Source organism: Camellia sinensis, chromosome 11 (assembly GCF_055761805.1).
Source record: "Camellia sinensis isolate YWXY chromosome 11, ASM5576180v1, whole genome shotgun sequence".
In the NCBI taxonomy this organism is placed as follows: Eukaryota; Viridiplantae; Streptophyta; class Magnoliopsida; order Ericales; family Theaceae; genus Camellia; species Camellia sinensis.
Genome location: NC_138971.1, coordinates 136,108,640 through 136,131,584, shown reverse-complemented (window position 1 = coordinate 136,131,584; position 22,945 = coordinate 136,108,640). Strand labels below are relative to the sequence as shown.

The window sequence follows — 22,945 nt, the reverse complement described above, 5'->3', positions numbered from 1 at the left end:
AATTAGTTATTGAATGAGCATTTTGATCATAAAATTGGTATGGATTTAACTCGTCTTTTTTTTTTTTTGGTTCTCTTCCATAACAAAATGTTAATAAAATGTTGAGATTGACATTAAAAAATAAAATAAAATAAAATGTAGCACCTTTTAGTTAAAGGACAATAAAATGTTGAGATTGACATTAAAAAATAAAATAAAATAAAATAAAATGTAGCACCTTTTAGTTAAAGGACAAAATAATGACTCGTAATCAAGAGGAATAAATTGTAATTTGCCCTAGAATAAATTGTAATGCGAACAATCTCTTATGATGTTCCAAACACTCTTGGATGGATTTTAGACTTGATAATTTAGCCTTCCAATATGTGCAAAATGAAGAATCTTTTTGGTTTGGAGTTTTAGAAAGTAGTTTTTTGATGTTTAATTTGTATTTTTTGTTAGTTTTATGATTTTTTTAAATATTTTAATATATATATATATTTTTACTTTTTAGATCAATTTAATCTAAATATATTTAAAAAGTAATATTTGTGAAGCAATCTTAAAAAAAATGCAAAAATGTATTAAAATTTTCTATGTAGTGAATGCTAATAAAAATTACAAATCTGATACATTTTTAGTATATTTATATTATGTTTGTTTGGGCGGAAAATATTTTTTGGAAAATACTTTTCATATTTTTTGATATTTGATACAATGAAAAATGAAAGTTAACAGAAAATATTGTTCATGATCGATGGAAAATAAACTTATTTAGATAGATTTACATTTAAAAGGCAAAAAATATTTTCTGAACAAAAATTTTATCAATATCATCACACTATCACCACTCTCACCTCCACCACCACACCACCATCACCACTGTCACCGCTACCATCACTCTACCACCATGTCACCATCTCCACCTCTATCTTTGTTCCACAACCACTACTAAAAAATTTTAAAAAAAAATTCTTTAAAAAATATTTTTTGAATTTTTTTTTTCCTGTTCAAATAAACTGAGCATTAGATTAAGTGTATTTAAAAAGAAAAAAAAAAATCATTGAGAGAAAAAAATATATATATATATATTTTGAAAATTTCAAATCAAATATGAGCTTGGAATGAACTTTCTCACTGCAAATGGGCTTTAAAAAGGGGCTCAACAGTCCAAAACTGCCAAGTATGGGCTCTGCACTCGTTATGCTTTTTGGTAATTTCATAAGTTTACAGCATTTTTAGGGTTTTGGGAGAAGTCTATATATAAACACAGTTTATAAGCCTTCCCAAACCCACAACAGCAAAGACGCAATCTTGGAGTTGACAGCTACTCTTCTTCTGTTGCTTCTGATTCACGAGATCTGATGGAGGATTTCTTCTCCAAACCAGTCTCGATCTCCACCACCACCACCACCACCACCACCAATCGTCCTTGCAATGTCAGATCAGACTACTCCGAAATCACTCTCTGGTAATCGAAACTATACAATCCAATACAATACGATACATTTATTCAATAGAGTTATATGTACAGTTGTGTTGTTAACTGGACTAAGTCTAATCTGTTTGATTTTTTGTTTGTTTTATAATCCTGTAGGTCTTGTTTGGATGCGCCAAAATAATGATTTTGCTGGAACACCTCTGAATCTCTGAGCTTTCCTACTCAGATTTTGTTAAAATGCTAGAAGGTATAAAAAAAAATCGTTGCTTTGTGAGGATTCAGTAATTTTCAAATTCAAATTTTCATTTATTTTATCATACTCATACATGAAATAGTGAATCATAGTAAATGAAAGTGGAACTGAAAGAAAGATGTCTTTTTTAATTTAGGGTTAGGGTATATTAGTGATTGTGGATTGATAAAAGTTAATGATGGCTCTAAATACGAGTCAGCAGCTGGCACTGATCCAATAGTGACCTGACTGCCGCATGGAGCCAAGATTCATTTGCCAGTTGAAGATCCATGAAATACTCACTCTTGTTTCATGATACAATAACATGGTTAAATTACTTCCTTTTTACACATTTTCCCTCTTATATCCTAACACAATCATGTTTGGATGATTTGGGTAAGTAAGAAAACAAAGAATGGATATTGGGTTGTGGTTATATTTTAATGGGCAATCTTGGTATTATCAAAAATAAATTATAAAATATTATTGCATTGTTCATTATGTATTGAGATTTGAGCTTTTGATATTGGTTGATATATGATTTTATTGCTTAGTTTGTTTCTAACCAAATTTCACTGCATTTGGTGAGAAATAAAACTTATAAATAGTAGGATTGTCTTCTCCATTTGTCATCATTTCTCACCTAACTTATAAATCAAACATGAGGAAAAAAGATGTTTTTCTCTTGAGTTCTTATGATCTCTATTTTCTATGTTGAATAAGCCAATGAGCAATGTAGAAGTTGTGTATTTAACTTCTTTATCTTTTGAAGTTGACATTTTTTTCTTGTTTATTTTTTAGACATGGGCACTCAGTCAGACACGGGGGTTTTGTTTTCTCAATACAATAACAAGCCACCTTTTGCATGGTGCCTATAAAAATAGCTACTTATCACGATTGGAGGTGCTGCTTCTTCTATAGGGTTTCCTTCAAATTTAAAGTAGCAAAATTGCTTTACCTCGTTCTATTCAAGTGAGACTTTTGTGGATTTGCTTCTTAGAATTTTTTATTTTGGTTGATTACTTTATTCAACATCCATCTTGAGCTGAAATTGTTTGCTACTTTGTTTTCATCGCCGTATAGATTGGTCAATCCTTCTCAGTGGATGATGAGGACTCATCGTTGCAAAAACTTGGGGACTACCTTTGTGTATTAGTTCAATTTTTTTTGCATTTTGTTCTAGAAAGTTTGTACACAACAAAAATAAATTCCTCTTTGATTTTGTTTTGAACATTCATCAGAACTAATTAGTTAGATGAACCCTCGTGAATATCACCCTTATTTAGGGGATCATGCTTTGATAACATATTTAAGCAACTTCTTGCAGTGATGAGCAGCTAACATGTAAGAAAGACCACTTTGTGTGGTTTCTTCAATGAAATATCGTTACGCTTGGCTTCTGAGCACTTTTTGTGAAGATTTTTGTCTACTGGATGGCATAAAATCCATTTTATTTGGTTACTTGTAATCCATAAACTGCCTGTGGTAAAATTGAATTAGCTTCGATCACCAGAGAGGTAGTGCAATTGGACTTGTCTAGTATTTGCAAGTGCAAGAACAAATTTCATCCTCCCCAATCGTTTGGTTGTTGAAGTTCATTCTTTGTGCTACCTATGTTGTGATTTTTTAGATTTGAACATGGTGCTCTCTATAATCTTCCAAAACCAACGTCATTTATATTTGTTTTTGCAGATTGCAAACAGGGTTGGGTTGTGGGTGCAAAATCTGGGGACCATGATGCATAGCACCGAGCTCACTGCTACTATTATCACTCCAGAGATGAGATGAAGAGCAAGCTGTTACATTCCTAATTTGTGTTCCCCATATACATTGGAGACTGCTGGCTCATATGATTTCACGATTCTCCCCCAAAATAGCCTTCAAAATGAGTTGTGCTTTGTATTCAGGCTGTTGCAATAGCTAAATGTGCAGTTCAACACACATCCTTAATATTAAAATAAGCGGCTATTGATATCTAGAAAATTAGATGAATTAGTGTGGACATTTCTATCATCAATTAAATGATTAATTTTTCATTTAGCTTTCTTCAAAGAAAGCAGAAACGTAGTGATATGTGAAGTACATTTCAATTTTTTCCCCTTTCTTTTATTGAGGCTTGATACAGATTCACTAAGGTTGTGTTTGGTTGTATTCTCAAAATATATTTCCACCTGTACATTTGCGCTTCACGTTTGGATACAATTCTTAAATCGTAATTCTACCATACAATTCAAAATATATCTTCACTTTTCATTTGACAGATTTCTCCCTTCGTTTTTTCACTGTAAAAAGCTTTCAATGGTACATACTCTATGTTTTCGATATTCTCCATTTTTAAAAAGCTTCATGTGAAAGAAATTTAAAGCTGAATTTTTGAAAAGCTGAACCTAGAAAGAAACTTAAAGTTGAATTTCATGAGTCATCTTTCTCTCTTTCAACGATCACAGTTTAAGATTCTTCACAGGTCTTTCTCTTTGTGAACTGAGACCACCAAATTTAAACCATGTTTGTGAGCCTCCTCTCCACCTATAAAATTGCATTTACCAGCTTTCATAAATCAAGTGAGTTGCAGTTGGTGCGTTGTGAAAGATTCATTCTCTGAGCAACGAAACAACAACAAGACCGAGGTCAACTAAATCACAAATTTCTCTTAAATTTTAAATTACAACTCATTAATTTCCTCAAACATCTCCAAATTCATTCCTAATTTATGTGTGTCAGGCCAAATTTGTGAATTCTCGAATCAAAAGCCTATCGAAGAAGCGCACATCCATCCATTGTATCCACTCCGTCACCAGTGACAACTATTCCACTCCTATTGCTCTGGTACGTATATCTTTCAATCGATCTGCTATGCAATAGCTGAGAAGTAGAAATGGTTCTGATCTGTCAAATCGGTCAATCGCCAGGACAACTGGCCGGTCGTCCCACCTGTCTTCCGGCCGGTCGATCGCCAGTTCAGCTCCCTTTTCTTTGGGTCGACCGCCACTTACCCCTTTTGATGCTTCTCTTCTTCTGCTCTCCTTCTGCTTATTGCCTATTGTGTACACTTCTTGCACAAACTTTTTACATTCAATATTCTGCTTTTTCTTGTTGTATCTGTTTTTTTCAACACTGTTAACAACTTCAATTGATGATTTTTTTTTCTAACAATATTCTGCTTTTTCTTGTTGTATCTATTTTTTCCAACACCGTTAACAACTTCAATTGATGAGCTTTTTTTCCTACCGAAACATAATTGGAGATGATTCTTGCATTTTTATTTTTTAATATCCAATTCAGATTTATTTAGATATAAATTGTGTTGTTAGATGGATGACAACAATTCTGATGACAATCAGAACACAAGAATATGGAGTTCCATAATTAAAATGAAGCTAATAAACATGTTGAGAGACTATATACAAAAAAAATCAAACAGGCCGTAGTACTGTGTAGACAGTTACGCATTGAAATCATTTTGCAACTGAGTTGCAAAATTTGTATGGGTTTCGATACACACCAAAACAAGTGAGACAAAAATATCAGCGACTAAAAGCTGATTACCAAACCTTCAAGCGATTGTAGGCACAAATTGGTCTGGGATGGGATTCTATTGTAGGAACGGTTATTGCACCCGATGAATTTTGGGATAAAGTATTGAATTAACCTGTACCATTTTCAATTTTTTTTTGTAACATTTGATCACACGTACGGAGTGCTGATTTTTAATATTTTCAATTGCTGTAGGCAACAAAAAATGTTAAGAAATTTAGGACAAAAGAATTTGAGTATTTTTAAGAAATGACCAAAATTATTGAAAACTGTTGTGCCACAGAGGCCTTGGCCTGTGTATCCACACAAGGAGCCCCTGACTCTGATGAAGAGGATGAAATGCTAAATAAATTTTGGTCGCTTAGAGCTGGTGGGAGTAATGCGGCCGAATCTATTGCTGTTGACTTATTCGACAATGCGTACATAGAACTATCGAAGGGCAAAAGTCACAAGAGGGGCCCCACAAATAGCTAGATTGATAGTGGTCATTCTAAAAGGTCATGGTCAAGTGGCTTTAATGATGTTTGCCCAACTTTCACTACCTTTGTACAGGCAAAAACGGAACATTCCCGTGCCCAACCAATAGACACAGAGGCTGTAACTGTAGGTGGTGATGACTATTCCCTTGATGCATGTCAAGATGCTCTGTTAGAGTTTGAGGACATACCACCGGTTCAGTACATTAGAGCACTGACACTATTCAAAGACAAGGAATGTCGGAGGTTTTTTATGCGTACTCTTGCCTACATGCGACTAGCTATGATCCTAGCTTTGCAGTGAAGGGAGAAGTTGTGGCTTGATCGAGCTTGCGGTTCTCTTTGTGGTTGTCCAACATGATTTGATGATGTCTATGTTGTTCTTATTAACTTTTTTTTTTTTTTTTCCCACCTGATGACATGCTCTTTTTTATCCGTCTTTCTCTGTTTATTTCTATGTTTTTTAAAATTGTTTCTGTTTTACATTTAGATGTGATTTTATTCTTCTGCATTCTTTCATGTCTGTTTTCTTATTTCTGCTTCAACTTTCAATTTTACACACGACATACAATATAAAAAGGTAGTAATGACAATATGACTAAATATTAATATATTTTTTCTTCGCATGTATGTTTCCATCTAGTTTGATAAATGACTAAGGCTGAGAAATTGTAGGCAGTATTGTATTTTAGTTTCACCAATAATGGTAACAGTTAACATGTTAATCACTTTTTTTTTATTTATAATTATGCGTTATTGTCATGTAGTCGAAACAATATGTCATCCGACACAAAAAATAATGCAATGGAGAGGTCCTCAGAGGAGGATGAGGTTATTGACGATTTTATGAACTTTTTGATGATTGCTTTTATGAATGAGCATATGAATGCATCAATCAGTAGACCACCGCAGTGAACTTGTCCATTCAAAGGTGATGATTACATCTTCAGTTTATTAAATGGCCATCCAGAAACAATAATGGACATCATGCGAATGGATACCTAAATATTCATTTTATTGAAAGACATCTTACTTCAAAATGGCTTTGTTGAAACTGAACATATACATATCAGTGTCGAGGAATCGCTTGGCATTTTTTTGTACACTTTCGCACAAAATGATCGACATATACTACTAGTCGATAGATTTCAATACTCCACTGAAACTATTTGTCAGCACATTAAAATCATTATGTGGGCACTGTGAAAGCTTACATCAACGGTTATCAAACCACGTAACCAAGATGAGATACCGACAAAAAATTTAAATGATAGGAGGTTTTTTCCTTGGTTCAAGTTATGACTACATGTTTGTCTTGAAAGTTTTCAATAACAATAATGAATGAATGAATTTATTTATTTTATTTATTTATTTATTTATAATGTTTTACAAGTAATATCTAGTTTGTTTCGCGTTTAATGTCAAACTAATATATTTCAAGTAAGATTGTGTTTGTACTATTGATGGCACATTAGTGGATGCGTAGGTCCTAGCCTCAAGACAGAATACATTCGTGGTCGCAAAGCTACGGTATCGCAAAATGTACTCGCAGCTTGCGACTTCGACATGTTATTCACATTTATCAATTCTGGATGGGAAGGTAGCGCCCACGACAATGCAATTTTAGTTGACTAAATTATAAGAGCTGATCTATATTTCTCACACCCACCCCATGGTGAATGTCACCAATAACACACTGTACTATTTTAAATGTTGATTTTTGTGTACATGTATTTGACAGAGCATTGCATACATCATTTACATGTAGGCAAGTATTAATTAGTGGATGCTAGCTTCATGAACATGCCTAGATTTCTTGTCCCATTTCGTTCCCAACGCTATCACTTGCAAGAGTTTCATGGCCATCATTATTCTGGACTTAAGGAATTGTTTAACCATCGACATTCGTTATTATGCAATGCCATATAACATTTGGTGTTCTGAAGAAGCGCTTTCTAATATTGCGGTCCATGCCACATTACAAGTCCACAAGATAAGAACCTCTCGTAATTGCATGTTGTGTAGTGCACAATTGGATCCGTTTGCATGCAGCTATGGACACATTCTTCATGGAAGCTGATAATGAAATGGCGACAGAAGCGGCAGCAGATGGGTTTGTTGGAAGCCAAGCTGACTATGTTAACATGTCACAACATGAGTTGACGTACCAATCGAACTTCAGGAATGCAATTGCTACTGTTATGTGGTAAAATCATGTTGGCCATAAGTAGATTTGTGATGTGAAGAAATAATGTGAATTTCGTAGTATTGTATGTATTATTACATTCGACTTCTTTTTTTTTTTTTTTTTTTTTTAATGTGTGAAACATTTGAAAATATTAAAAAATTACAAAAATATTTTTAAAAAATCAACCATAATTTTAAAGAAAATATTAAAAAAAATTTTGTTGTAAAACTTTTTAGTAAAACAAAAATATTAAAAAAAATCAATTTAAAATTCATCTACCGCGTTGGTGTTCGAAAAAATCAACTATAATTTTAAAAAAAAATATTAAAATTATTTTTATTGTAACATATTATAATATTTCAGTAACACAAAAATATTAAAAAATAAAAACTATTTTAAAATTCATCTACCCCGTTGGTTTCTACAAACACAACCATAATTTTAAAAAAAATATCAAAAAAATTATTTTTGTTGTAACTTATTATACTATTTCAGTAAAACAAAAATAATAATAAAAAAAGCATTTTAAAATTCATCTACCTCGTTGGTGTTCTGCAAAATCAACCATAATTTTTAAAAAAATATTACAAAAATTATTGTTGTAACATATTAAAATATTTCAGTAAAACAAAAATAATAATAAAAAAAATCATTTTAAAATTCATCTACTCCATTGGTGTTGTACAAAAGCAACCATAATTTTAAAAAAAATATTAACAAAATTATTTTTGTTGTAACATATTATAATATTTCAGTAAAACAAAAATAATAATAAAAAAACATTTTAAATTTCATCTACCCCGTTGGTGTTCTACAAAATCAACCATAATTTTTAAAAAAATATTAAAAAAAATAATTTTGTTGTAAAATATTAAAATATTTCAGTAAAACAAAATTATTAAAAAAAAAATTAAAATTCATCTACCCTGTTGGTGTTCTACAAAATCAACCATAATTTTTAAAAAAATATTAAAAATAATAATTTTGTTGTAAAATATTAAAATATTTCAATAAAATAAAATTATTAAAAAAAAAGCCATTTGAAAATTCATCTACCCCATTGGTGTTCTACAAAATCAACCATAATTTTTAAAAAAATATTAAAAAAATAATTTTGTTGTAAAATATTAAAATATTTCAATAAAACAAAATTATTAAAAAAAAAAACCATTTTAAAATTCATCTACCTCGTTGGTTTTCTACAAAATCAACCATAATTTTTAAAAAAAATATTAAAAATAATAATTTTGTTGTAAAATATTAAAATATTTCAATAAAAAAAACTATTAAAAAAAAAACATTTTAAAATTCATCTACCCCATTGGTGTTCTACGAAAGCAACCATAATTTGAAAAAAATTATTAAAAAAATTACTTTTTTTGTAACATATTAAAATATTTCAGTAAAACAAAAATATTAAAAAAAAAGCATGTTAAAATTCATCTATCCTGTTGTTCTAACAAATCAACCATAATTTAGGAACCAAAATATGATTGTAGACATATTTTTGTTGTATATTTTATAAAAAAAGTGACTTATTCCGAAATGTTACGTAGTATCAAATGCAGTACCAACTTATAAATCAGACGTACATTCCCATACCTATAATTAGGTGATACCCACAAGTTACATATTTTCAGAAACTTTCCATGAAAAATTAATGGGTAAAATGCTATATAGTTATTTTTGTTACATTTATTTCTAAATACAATTTTACTGAATCAAATAAACAGATAGGTGCATCTTTTAAAAATAAAAACAGGCAGCAGTAAATTATACAAAAAAAATACACAAACAAAATACAACGACAAATGGTGCTTACATCCATGAACCAAAAAATTAAGAAAGAAATAAAAGGAAACGAACAAGAACAGAAAGTACGAGTACATCTGCAACACAACTAAAAACCATAACATGTATCAACCATTTAATCGCTCATCGAAACAAATTAAGCGTCATTGTCAGGTGGTGGTGAAGGTAGAGGAAAGTAGTGATGGTAGACCTAAGTCACTCGATGGTCAATTTGATCAATGCGGTTGCTTGTAACTTTATCACGTCTTTCAGTGTCTACATGAAGCTTACCAAATTGTTGAATCAGTGAATTCTGAGCGGCGGCAAATGCATCAAACCGATTACCCAGTGCGTTGAACTGATTTTCCATTTGTTGTTCCCATTGTACGTGCTGATTGTATCGTTCTTGTTCCAACGCCAAATAATCAGTCCAGTATTGGAGTTGTTGATTTGGTGGCATGACATTGTCATTGGGATCTTCGAGATCATCAGCTATTGGTGCATTTGCAACATTAATAGAGCCCAATAAGTTGTCAGCGCCACTAGCTCGGGTCAGTGTATACTCTAAAATTGGTGAAGAGATTTTCACATCTACTTCACCTACAAGGCTGACATGATAAGCTTTGAAAAGGTAGTGACCGGCCACTAAGAGTACTAAGATTTGCAACCACAATTTCTTTCAGTAGTATGTAGCATAAATCTAATGTTTGTCTAACTTCAAAACAATATAACAAATAAACATTATAAAATGGAACATCATCAAAATGTCCTTTTTTGGGAGTGGCAGGTGGGGTTTCAGATGTTGTGCTTGTAAATTAGTGCCGGTAAATCGGTTCTCACAACTTGTAGTATAAACCTCACTTACATCACCAACAATGTTAACTAGGTCAGACTCACTTTGAAAATGACTTTGCAAATCCCCTGACTGAACTCCAATAATTTGTGCCAAAGTGTAGGGGTTCAGTGTGATTAGTTTACCTTTGACGTAAGATATCAAACTATTCTCTCCAACTGCTCCCTCAGTAGGCCTGAAGTGAAGGGAGAATAAATACACAAGACGTGGATATACCTTTTGTGGTAAATTGGTTAAAGGTAGCCATCCTATCTTCTCTAGTCTGCCAACCAACAAAGGATCATATTGAGAAGGTAGATTTATCCTTCTCCTGGTAACAATTGGTCGGTTGACAAAATTTGGATAAGCTTGTTCATGATTATACGTGAGAAAATCACTAGTTGGATAAGTCTGCTCTTGTTGGCGTGGTGAAGGGTTAGAGGTTTGGTCACGTTCTGGTCTAGCTCTTTTTGTTCTCAGCATGATTTATGAACGTAAGCAAAAGGTCAAAAAAATGTATGACAAATGTATAGCAAAATATATGAAAATGGTGTGCAAAAGGTAAGCAACAGATAGCCAAAGCTCAGCCTCGGGTTAAGACTTGCTGGAAGCTAGAACAGACGAGGCCGGTTGACCTGCTAGATGACCTAGTGGTTGTCCGGCCAGATGACCCATTGGTTGACTGTCGGGTCGACCTGCTTGCTGAGCTGTTCAGCTTACTTCTACAGCTCTGGAATTGTGAACAACAAAGCTCTTGGTCTCTTGTTTTACACAGATATGAATTGTAAACATATAGACTGAATTTTTGAAATTAATTAATTGTGAAATTAATTGAGGTAGGTAGTGAAGGAGGTAGTTGTATCGTTCGGGTATCGATACTATTTTGATACTATTTGAATAATGAATGTCAACGAAAATGGTGAAGAAGTTGGTAAAAGTTGTGAAGTAATGAAGTTGTTGGAATGAAGATGGTGTTACTAAAAGTTATGAAGTGAAATTGTTGGTTGTAGAGTGATATAAAGGCTCGGTCAAACAAATGGTCAAAAACATTTTTTTTTTACTTTGATCGAAAGCTGACCAACTATTTTGGCTTTTTTTTTCTTTTATCAAAGCTGACCAACTGATGTTTTGTAGACGGCTGATGGCTTTGCAGAATATGCATTATATTACCATGTTGTCCTTTTTATTTTTTTCTAACATATGAATTTAGTATTCACTAAAAGAGGGGTAATGTGGTCATTGTGGTTGTCAAACACATCAATGAACATCCACACTAATATTATTGATGGTACTTCCACTTCACGGGTGAGAACTTCACAGGTGTAATTGATAGTGAAATGGACAGGTGAGGTACAATAATGAAAGTGAAGACAAGGGTATAAGTTTACGGATTTTTCATAAAAGTAATAAAATTTAACAAATGAAAAAATGTTTAGGTAGCGTTTGGTAATGTTTATATTTTTGGTTTCTATTTACAAAAATTTTATTAATTAGTTTTTATTTATTTTTTAAAAAATATAAATTACAAACGTGTTTGATTTGAACATAATATTTATTGTCTAAATTTAACACATATAAACAAAAAAAATATGTTTATTTAGGTCTAAAATATTTATATTTATTTTTTATTATTTTATGACAATGGGATCATACACATTATAATTGAAAAAAAATTAATTGGGAAAAAATTAATTTAAAAAAATAATTGCAATAAAAATTATTTCAAAAAAAATTATTTGGAAAAAAAGTAATTGAAAAAAAAAATTTCAAAAAAAAATTATTTCAAAAAAAAATTAATTGAAAAAAAATTATTAATTCATTTTTTGAATTGAATTTTAAAAAGAGTTTGGTTATGAATGTTGATCAAAAATTTCAATCGAGTTTTGAGTTGTGTGTTTGATTGTGATTTATAACTTTTTGAATTAAATTTTGAAAACTCATAAAAAAACTCATAACCATACAAATTTTCTTACTTCACATGTCACATCAAACTTTCAAAACTCAATTCAACACTTTATTCAAAAACCATAATCAAACCAATTTTCTACACTCAAATCATAATTCAAAAACTTATAAATTTAAAATACAACTCTATCTCAAATCATATTTAGAAAGTTTTACCAAATGCTACTTAAATGTCTCTTGAGAGGTTTATTCTATAAACATTTTCCCTTTTCTTATGTCCTAGGATTATTTCACTTTTGCTCGAATATTTTTGAATATGTCCTCCACGGATTTTATAATTATTTTTACTTCGGTCACATTCAAAATCATAAATGAGATTACATTTCATGGCCGTGGAGGAGGAAGAAGTCATGGTTTTGGACGTGGTCTAGATAGAAATAATTATAGAATCAATGGGGACATATTTAGAAATATTCATTCCACTAGAAGTGGAATAATCGTGGGACATCACAAGAAAAGGGAAAAAGTTTACAGAATAACCCTTTAAAGAATTATGAACATAAATATTCATTCCTCCAGAAGTGGAATAATCTTGGGACATCACAAGAAAATGAAAAACGTTTACGGAATAAATCTTCCAAGAATTATGAAGATATTTGTTATTGAGTGGACAAGACAATGTAACCATAAACAATTTTATGTGATGCAAAATATTTTATACAATTAATTATGAGAAAAATTAATGTCAATACAATTTCAGGTTCTGCAAACCTGATTGAGGGTTTCGGAAGAGTTAATATTATGTTGTCAAATGGAATAGATTAAGAAGAAATCTCTTAAAGTTTTAAAGATATACGTTGTAATGGTTATCATATTATAAATTGGTATCAGAGCCTGGGGCTCTTGTTTAGATTTAACAATCTTGAGTTTTTGATCCATAGCAACCATGTATTTTACTTACTCTGTTGTAGGACAAGCTAGCAATAGGCCACCTCTCTTTGATGGTAGTAATTACATTCATTGGTAAGAAAAAATGACTTTGTATCTTCAAGTTACCAATTATGCTTTGTGGCTCATTATCACTAAAGGTCTTAAAATCCCTACCAAGGTAGTAGACTATATCAGTGTGCCTAAACTTGAGGATGAATTTGATGAGAGTGATTATAAACTCCTTCAAGTTAATGCTAAAGCCAAACTTATTCTTGTGTGTGGACTAGATGCAAATGAGTACAATAGAATTTCTTGGTGTATTACTGCTAAAGAGATTTGGGATAAACTTGAAATCACCTATGAAGGAACTAGCCAAATAAAAGTCTCAAATTGACATGCTTATTCATGATTATGAACTCTTTACTATGAAATCATTTGAATCTATATCTGAGATGTTTTATAAATTTACCAATATTATTAATGCTCTAAAATCTCTCGGTAAATCTTATACTAATGATGAGCTTGTAAGAAAAATACTTAGATCTTTGCCAAATGAATGGGAAGCTAAGGTTACAGCTATCCAAGAAGCAAAAGACCTGACAAAATTAGGCATTGAAGAACTCCTAGGCTCACTCATGGCTCATGAACTTTCAATGATGGATGGCAGCAAAAAGGAAGCCATTTGGGGAGAAAATGATGGAGTAGCCAACCTGTGTCTCATGGCTCTTGGAGAAGAAGAATCCACTCAAGGTGAGGTAATTTCTAATTATGTAGAACTTGAAAGTGCTTTCAATGAATTACATGACATATTTAGAAACGTTTGTGTTAAGAATTCTAAATTAAAGAAATTAGTTACTTCTCTTTCAAATGATGTGGGTGTTTTAAAAATGAAAAATGCTACTTTGAAAAATGACTTTACGACTATTGCCAATGAGAAAAACATTTTGAAAAACAATGTTGAGGATTTAAACAAAACTCTTGAAAATTTTGTAAAAGGAAAAGAAAAGCTCAACAAGCTTCTTGAAAATAAAAAATGTGTTTTTGACAAAGTAGGCATTGGTTTTGATCCTCCCAAACCTTTATGAGATTAAATGTTCTTGAGACTAATCCCCATGGACCCAAGAAAGTATGTGTACCAAGAAAGAAATCAAGATATTTTGTAGGTGGAATCTCAAAGAACACCAAGGACTTTGAGAGGAAATGCACAACAAGAGTGTTCAATCTAAAGAACAAAATAAGCTCCTACAAGAAGAAAAATGATGAAATGAAAATCACCAAGATGAACAATAAAGGTAATGTATGGGTGAAGATTCCAAAGAGGTAAATGAAGGTATAACTCCTAACACACCTTTAAGCTTAAAGTTCTATATTTTTTAAGGTGTGATTTGTGTACAATATGTTGTGTCTAATCATTGCTTCCATGTAACCTAATTGTACTAAGTTTGCTAAGTCATGTTCTGCTAGTTTCTTTCAAACATTCATTGAACTAAAAAATGAGAATTATATTATTTTGATGAATGCCTATTAGAATATGAATGATTCATGTATTCATTAACATTTTATATCATGTCATCTATTACTATGAAAAAGAGATAAGAAGTGATAAATTTTTTTGTGAGCATACTTTTCACATCTTATATATGACTTCATACTAATATATTAATTCCTTTTTGAGTCATATCTTTGTAGAATCAATTTTGATGTCATAGCATGTTTTTGAGATGTATACTATCTATATTTTGAATTCTACATTTGTGATCTCAAGAATATGCTCAATATGAAAATTTCATGCTTATATGCTTTACATTGAAATATTTGAATGAGTTGTGAAATTCCTTGATTATGATCCATCAACAATGTCTAAATGAAAAGAAGTATCATACATTTGTAGAGACATTGCATTTATCCTATTGAATATCTTTTGAATATGGATTATATTGGCATACATCTCATAAAATGCTTTTGATTGATAAATTGTTGAATTAATTGTTTATAACATTCATGTTGTGTTCCATATTGAGTAAAATGTTTTATCACACTTGAGCATGTGATTTGAATTGATGAAAATGCCTCTTGATAATGTTATGTGATTAAATGAGATTGTTGCATCATTTCTTAATAAAACAAAGAGCATAAAACTATTTTCTTATGCATATTATGCTATGCGTTACAACTTGAAAATTCTGAAAAATAACATTCCAAACTCTTGTTTAATCGTTGAATTATTTTTCACCTTTTTAGTTTGTGATAAGAAGTGATTTGTGTTGTATTTTTATTGAGTAATAGTAATTGTTCTATGAATGCTATATTTACACAAAATAGAAAAGGGTAGCACTAACTTAGGGGGAGAAATCATTTTGCTAACATACTTGTTAAACCTTTTTCAGATGAACTCATCATGAAAGAAAATTGAAGATTGAAAGCTTCCATCTCTTGAATCTAAGGTATGCCTCATATACTCTCTTAAGCTTTTGAGGTAAAAATTCTATCTTATATCCCTTGAGCTAATACTGTTATTACTTTGATATGAAAAAGATTGATTATGCTTCATATGATTTGCAATGTATACTCTTTGATGATGCTCTTACCTAAAAATCATGCCTATGCTTAAATGTGTGGTACATATTGAAATTCATGATTTCTCTTGGCATATGGATTGCTATACCTTGAAAATGTTTTATTTTTTTTTTGGAATTACATTAGCTTGATGAGATTATATTGAGTTTAACCTATTATGAGCAATATTTGGTATTCTACATAATGCTTAAGCTATGATTATTAAATCTTCTAGATTGCATATTAGTATCCTTGATAGATTGCATGTTGGTATCATTTTGGCATCTTATTTGATATTATTGACAAGAACATTTCAGTTATGAGCTTTTATTTGTCATATCTCCTATTGATTTTGCCAAATGAAATATGGGGAAGAATTTAAACTTGATTATTTTTTAAAATTCCCTCAGTTTCTATTCTGTTTTTAATATCAAACTTATGGGTTTGCACCTTCACATGTTACTATTTTTTTTGCCTATTATTGTCAAATGGTGTGAGCTTCAATTGTGTGATCATTATGTGCTATCATTTTTTTTTGGTATCATAGAGCTACCTTGATATGGATGATTATTTGTGCTATAATGAGACTTACATTCTTTCATCCTATATGCTGTACCATACTCCCTCCTTGTGCTTTTTTTGTTGAAAATGTCACCGGGGAAGAAAAAGAGACTTAATTGTTTTAGTATCTCTGATTATTTTGGTATCTCTATACTTTTGGTATCTTAATTCTTACAACATGACCTTTGAGCTGATTAGTTGTTGATAATGTAAGAGGAAGATCGTTTTCCTCAAGGAAGAGTGACTTGAGCTTTAGCTCCATATTTATGCTCTTGCTTGGCAACCTCGTTTGATCTATGCACTATTATGTTTATTATAGTCTTGAGATTGGTATGCTCTTGCTAAGAGATTGAGAATTAGGTCATGCTCAAATGCTTCTCATATACTCATTAACAATTTGGTTTCTCATTATTATTTTTTGTTTGGGCTTAATTTTCTTATTTTTTCTCTGTTTTTTAATTTTATTTTTCAGTACTTAAACATAAATACAACAACAAATCAAAATAAAAATATTTACCTAAAAAAACCAAAAAAAAACCCTTCATTTTTTTTTACGGCCATACACCAATCAAAATAAACATAAAAAGAAACCCTTCATTTTTTTCCGGCCATACGCGATCTTACTTACTTACCTCTTCCATCGTTTTCTTCTTCTTTTTATCACCTTGGGCGACCCTTGACGCCCTTGCCCCCGTGCTTTCGTCAAGAGCGACGACTCCTCGCTGACTATCAAAGGCCAAGAACGACGTTGCTTCAAATCGGGCTATGGAGGTGGTCTTCCATTTAAGCTCTTTATTTTCGACCTTTAGTGCGCCTATTTCTGCTCACGCATCCTTTTACATGAGCTGGAGCAGAGAGAGTTGGGTGTTGACCTGATGGAGCTCACTCATCATGTTCTGTAGTCGGTGAGCCAATTTTGTAACTGCTGTCATCGTCTCCATACAGGACGTCAGTGTGAAATGATTGGCTTCTATGTTAGATTGAGCTGCCATGATTTGCTCAATCGACATCATAGGAAGGTTAGAAAGAGGAATGACAGGAAGAGTAGGAGTAGGGGCACTCAATCCAGTAGAGCTTATGGGATCGTTCAGGTTCAGAAATAGAGTGAGGGGACGGGATGAGGAAACCATGGTTTAGAGGTGTGAGGTGTAAAAGAAATGAGTTGTAGAGAAATAGAAGCGAACAGACTGAGGTTTGGCCTCATCCATTCAGTTTTTTTTTTTTGTCTCTCGATGAGAACGAAGAAACAGATGAGAGTGGTGAAGAAGAGATAGAAGAGAATGGTGAAGAAGAAAATGGAAGAGTGTGTGATTAAGAAGAAGGCAAAAGAAAAGAAGACAAGAAGGGAGAGGGAGCCGAGGCGAGTACAAATTGAGGCCTGCTTTTGTCGGTCAATGACGCAAAAGTGAGGCCGCGTGTCAAACGCGTTTATCGAAGGAAAAAGAGAGACGTGGGCGAGTTGTATGTGTATGCATATATGTATATATATGTTTTGAATTGTATAGATGCCATTTATCACTATCATTCTCCTCCTCCTCCTCCTCCAGATTCTGACCTATGATTTCCTTTTGATAATGTCACAGGGGGAAAAATTATATAATGTTATGTATTATGGTATTATTTTCAAACTAATCTGATGTTATGTATTTATAGTTTGATATCTTAATCTTATATCATATTGTTAATTAAAGCTTATTTATTACACATGTGCTAACCTATGTATTTAGAAATGAATTCAAGGAGCATGACTTGAGGGGGAGCCTTTCTTACTCCAAAATCAAATCAAAACATCATTGTGTGCCATCATCAAAAAGGGAGAGATTGTTAGACTTATTTATTTTGATGATTTATTTAATTATGTTTTAATTTATTTGAAAGAGAAAAATAGAATCCAAAATTTATTTTGATGATTTATTTAATTATATTTTAATTTATTTGAAAAAGAAAAATAGAATCAAAATTTATTTTGATGATTTATTTGAAAGAGAAAAATAGAATCAAAATTTGTTGTCCCATTATTTCTCACCTAAACCTTTATCCTAAATGTTGTTAGAATGTATTTAATATTTGATTAAATCAGGAGTTCAAACAGCCCAAAACAAAGGTTCAAACAGCCCAGCACAGCAGCAGGCCAAAAGGTTCAAAAGGTTCAAGTGGAAGATATTCAAATTTGTAATGATGGAGTAGAAGAAATTCAAATTAGTAATGATAGAGTACAACGGCTATAAACGGCTATAAGTTTCATTATATATACCAAAGCCTTTAATGTAAACAAGTTACAAAAGAAAAAACCAGAAAATATTCTTTGATTTATAATCACTCACATCTATTCTCTAAAAAATTCTCTAAGAGGTGTTCTTCAATTTTTGTTTACATCCTCTCTCAGAAATTATACACTGAGCCTTATAGCATTAAGCTCATCTTTCCTGTGTGAGGTTTACAGAAAAACCAGAGCTTCATTTTTATATCTATCTTTGAGAAATAATTATTGTAGCTTTCTGTGAAAGCAAAAACACTTTCTTTTCAACCTTGTTAGAGTGTAGTACACTCAGTGTTCTTGACTTAGAAAGTTTGTGTAAAATCTGTGAAGGATTGCTCCATCTGTGAAAAGGTTGTTAGCACCCTGTGACGCTAGAAGATAGTGGAAAATCTCCAGTGAAGTTTGAGGGGTGGATGTAGGCTTGGTTGAAGCCGAACCACTATAAATCTGTTTGTCTCCTCTTCCCTAATCTCTTTACTTTCCTACTACTGCTATATCTATCTAAGATTCATGTGCTAATCATTTGATTTACCCTGTATGTTAGTTATACTTCATTGTTATATTGCTTGATCATTTACTGCTAAGTTCATCATTGTGTTTGTTAATAATTTGTTGTACTAGTAGTTAATTTTATTGGGGTATTATTAGTTTTAATTTGTAGAAACCTAACTCACCCCCCTCTTAGGTTGCTTTTTGGGTAACATTATACGATGATAAAAATGATTGAGTCATATCTTGTAATGCATTAGAAATGCTCTGATCCAAAAATATTTATGTTATGGCATGATCGACTTGGGTATCCAAGATCTATATTGATGCGTCGAATAATTAGAAATTTACATGGATATCCATTAAAGAATTAGAAGATTCTTTTACCAAGTGATTATATCCATGTTCGGTTTGTTCACAAGAGAAACTAACTAATAGACCGTCAAGTAATTGTTGAATCTCCATCATTTTTGTAAAGAATTCAAGAGGATATATGTGGACTCATATGCCCTCCCTGTGGACCAATTTGTTATTTTATGGTTTTAATAGATACATCAACTCGATGGTCACATGTTTGTCTACTTTCTACACGTAATGTTGCATTTGTTAGACTCTTTGCTCAAATAATTAGATTACGAGCACATTTTTTAGACCATTCTATCTAGACGACAATTCGTCTAGATAATGTATGTAAATTTACATCTCGAGCATTTGATAATTATTACATGTCCATTGACATTGATATTGAACACTCTATTGCACACTCATACTCTTAATGGATTAGTTTAATATTTTTTATTAAGAGACTTCAGTTGAGTGCTTGGTCTTTGCTTATGAAAAACAAATTACCTACTTCAGCATGGGGTCGTGCTATATTGCATGTGGTATCTTTGATTTGTGTCAAACCAACTGTATATCATGAGTACTTGTTATTACAATTGTATTTGGTTAACCACCAAGTGTTAGTCACCTTAGAGTGTTTGGTTGCACTGTATATGTCCCTATTGTACCCCACATCACACTAAAATGGGTCTACAACGTAGACTTGGAATTTATATTGGTTTTGATTCTTTTTCAATTATTATATATCTAGAACTTTTGACTGGTGATGTGTTTAAGGCATGATTTGAAGATTGTCATTTTGATGAAATAATTTTTTCATCATTAAAGGGAGACAAGTCGTAGTGCAAAGCTCGATGAGAAATCACTTGGTATATTTTGACATTATCTCAACTTGATTCTCATACTGATCAATGTGAACTAAAAGTTTAGAGGATCATTCATTTGCAAAGTATTGTAAATCAGTTACCGAATACATTCAATCACACAAAAAATGTGACAAAATCTTACATACCAACAGCTAATACCTTAGCAAAAATTGATGTCACTGTCGGAGAATTGGTGGGCATTGCAGCAAATGAGTCTAAGACATGCCAAAAGGGTAGAAGACCTATCAGTACAAAGGATAAAATTCCTTAGAAAAATAAAGCTCAAGAACAAACAATTAGTACTCTAAAAAGATTATATCTAGAAGATATTATACCCATAAATGAAAGCACTTTTGAAGAAATTAGAACTGCAAAACAGGTTATAGCAAGTCTATCCAAATCTCCTACTTATAAACCTCTAGAAGAGGAACCTCAAGAAGAGGAATCTCCTGTAGAGTTATTTCTTTAAGTTGAAAAGGTACTAAAAAATAATGAGATCCCAATACATTATATGAGTATAGTAGAAGTTTGGGATAAAAATCAAATTGTTGTCAACAACATATTTTCATTTAAAGTTGCTTTTGACATTACTAGAAGTAATGCTGAAAACATTATCAAAAGTGATAATGACAATGAACCACTAACTGTCAAGGAATATCGATAGAGAAATGATTGGCTAATTTGGAAAGAAGCAATACAAACAGAGTTAAACTCGCTTACAAAACATGAAGTATTTGGACCTGTAGTCCAAACCTTGGAAAAGATACAACCTATGGGATATAAATGGGTGTTTATTCGAAAATGCAATGAGCAAAATGAAATTGTAAAATATAAAGCACGACTTGTTGCACAAGGTTTCTCGTAAAGATCTGGTATTGACTATGAGGAAACATCTTCACTCGTAATGGATGCAATTACATTTAGATTTTTTTTATTAACTTAGTAATCACAGAAAATTTAGAAATGTGTCTAATGGATATAGTTACAACATATTTATATGGATGTATCTAATTTAAAACCTTGAAGTGTTTATTCAATCAAGTTATAAAGATCTCTATACAGGTTGAAACAATCCGGATGCATGTGGTACAATCACTTTAGAGTATATATATTGAAAGAGGGATATGAGAATTGTCCAATTTGTCCATGCATTTTTATTAAGAAATCAGAAACCGGATTTGCAATCGTTGCAGTATATATTCATGATTTGAATCTTATAGGAACTCCAGAAGAGCTTACAAAATTTGTAGGATATTTAAAGAAGGAATTTGAAATGAAAGATCTTGGTAAAACAAAATTTTGTCTCAGCCTGCAGATTGAACACTTGCCAAATAAGATTCTTGTACATCAATCAACATATACAGAAAAGGTCTTGAATAACTTTTATATGGATAAAGCTCATCCTTTGAGTATTCTTATGGTTGTTCGATCACTTGATGTAAAAAAAGATCTTCTTCGACCTCGAGAAGATAACGAAGAACTTCTTGGTTCTGAAGTCTCATATCTTAGTGCAATTGGTGCTCTTATGTATTTTGCAAATTGTATCAGGCTCGATATTGTATTTGCTATCAATTTATCAGCAAGATATAGTTATGCACCAACCCGAACACATTGGAATGGAGTGAAGCAAATATTACATTATCTTCGTGGAACAACTAATAAGGGTTTATTTTATTAAAATTAATCAAAGCCACTAATAATAGGATATGCATGTGCTTGATATCTCTCTAATCCACAGAAAGCTAGATCACAAACATGATATGTTTTTACGTATAAAAATACTGCTATATTTTAGCGATTAGTAAAACAAACATTGTCTGCTACTTTTTTAAATCACTCAGAAATACTTGCAATTCATGAAGCAAATCCAAGAAAGATGTGTATTATCTTCAACAAAAGATAGTCCAACCATATTATATGAAGATAATGTTGCATGTATCACACAGATTAAAGAAGGTTACATCAAAAGTAGCAGGGCCAAACACACTTCACCAAAATTCTTTCACACATGAGCTCCAGAATAATGGTGATATTGATATTCAACAGATATGCTCAAGTGATAATCTAGCAGATCTATTTACTAAAGCATTAACGACTGTAACCTTTAAGAAGCTGGTGCATAATATTGGGATGCGTCGACATAAGGATCTATTATGCAGCTTTGAGGAGGAGTCACATATTTAAGCAGATTTGCAGATTGTACTCTTTTTCCTTTGTTTAAGATTTTTTCTCACTGAGTTTTCCTTAGCAAGGTTTTAATGAGGCAATCTAAATAAATCACATACAAAAATATTGTACTCTTTTTCCTTCACCAAAAGTTTTTTTTCACTAAATTTTCTTGATAAGATTTTGACGAAACATATTCTTTAACATATGGCCATTGAAGGAGAGTATCATATAATATATAATATTATATTTGAATGACCAGAGACAGTGAAACTTCTAGCGATCTGGCAGTAAAAAGTGATGGCTAGACGATTTGTAGTGTCGATTTTATTTGCTTATAAAAGCAAAACATGTTGCTGTATGCAGTGACACTTTACAATATGAAGAGAATACTTGT

The 22,945-nt window shown here is 31.7% G+C and overlaps 1 long non-coding RNA gene and 1 other non-coding gene across 2 annotated transcripts; both read left to right on the top strand.

Annotated features, from left to right (window-relative positions):
- The first annotated feature begins 214 nt into the window (after positions 1-214).
- Positions 215-3,716, top strand: LOC114257872 (uncharacterized). Its single transcript, XR_003627749.2, has 3 exons — positions 215-1,450; positions 1,577-1,667; positions 3,345-3,716. It is a non-coding gene; the product is annotated as an uncharacterized LOC114257872 (long non-coding RNA).
- LOC114257920 (small nucleolar RNA R24) lies at positions 2,973-3,060 on the top strand. Its single transcript, XR_003627768.1, has one exon. It is a non-coding gene; the product is annotated as a small nucleolar RNA R24 (small nucleolar RNA).
- Positions 3,717-22,945: the final 19,229 nt, after the last annotated feature.